The following is a 1578-nucleotide window of genomic DNA, read 5'->3' as shown; positions in this document are numbered from 1 at the left end:
CTGAAAATTACAATATATGCTGAACTTTTTTATAAAGAAAGCAAAATGAAAGAAACTAACTTAAAAACCGACTCCTAAAAACCGTGCACATAACCAGCTGTGTGTGACTTGTGGTAGTTACCACATTGTCCGCCGGTTATCACCTCTTGGTAACTGTCCATCTGTGAGTAATTTCACGTAACTCCCGACTCATTATTGCTTATTACAAACTGACAAATAACTACCTAATATTTCTGAAAATAACTCCTAATTACTTGACTTAAAACCGAAAATAACCACTCTAATATTTCTGAAAATAACTCCCCTAATGTTTCTGATTTTTTGATTGCTTGCATGAGAATAACTACCTAGCTACTTGGACTAAAGGACTTCAAAGATGATGACCTTCCACACGCCTAGATTGGCTCAAGTTTTGCTGAAAATAACTTCCATGCTTTGACTTGATTTCCGTCTTTGATTTCTTCTTGACTTAAGTAACTTCCGTGCTTTGACTTGATTTTCGTCCTTGATTTCTTTTTGACAATACTCAAAATACATGACATATTTTTGTTTGTTTTCTTAATTAAAATTAAACACTAAAACATAAATCGACGACCCTAATAAATATAAAATAAAACTTAAACTAGAAACTAAACATTAAAATTCATATTTGCATGCGATGAAGCATGATTACGGATGATCTTTGAAAGGTGGATTAAATGATTGCTTGTTACATGAGAGTATGGTGCCAACATGATCTGGCTAGATTGTTGCCACGGGAAAATCATGGTTGCGGCATAAACTCTTTTATTTACCATGGGAGATCTTGTGGCTAATTATTTCTTCTGCCACAGGCATAACCCATGGCTAATCATCTTATTCTGCCACACGCATTTACTAGTGGCTAATCGTATTCTTCTACCACATGCATTTACCCGTGGCTAATCATATTATTCTGCTACAGGTATTTACTCGCGGCTAATCATTTAACCCGTGGCTAATCATATTCTTTTGTGGCGGATAATAACCCAAAACAAATTATATTCGTCTACCACATTCACAATACATGGCTACAAATCATTCATATAATTAAACTCGTGGATAAAATAGTATATTATTTGCAGAAAAATTCAACTAGTAGTGTGGTTTTAGTGGTAATGAATCTGTAATACATCCTTTAACAAAAAGTAAACATAAATATACACAGTTTTAAGTAAAAACCTATTCACTAATTAAACACAACATTTTAAAACTAATATATATTCATCGTCTTCCTAGTAAATCCAAGAGTCATACAAACAACGGAAATTGAAACAAAGTGTCTCGGGTTTTCTTTAGCATTAATCATCTACTGAAAATTACAATATATGCTGAACTTTTTTATAAAGAAAGCAAAATGAAAGAAACTAACTTAAAAACCGACTCCTAAAACCGTGCACATAACCAGCTGTGTGTGACTTGTGGTAGTTACCACATTGTCGCCGGTTATCACCTCTTGGTAACTGTCCATCTGTGAGTAATTTCACGTAACTCCCGACTCATTATTGCTTATTACAAAACTGACAAATAACTACCTAATATTTCTGAAAATAACTCCTA

This window comes from Amaranthus tricolor, chromosome 2 (assembly GCF_026212465.1).
Source record: "Amaranthus tricolor cultivar Red isolate AtriRed21 chromosome 2, ASM2621246v1, whole genome shotgun sequence".
Lineage (NCBI taxonomy): Eukaryota > Viridiplantae > Streptophyta > Magnoliopsida > Caryophyllales > Amaranthaceae > Amaranthus > Amaranthus tricolor.
This window is presented reverse-complemented; position numbering follows the sequence as displayed.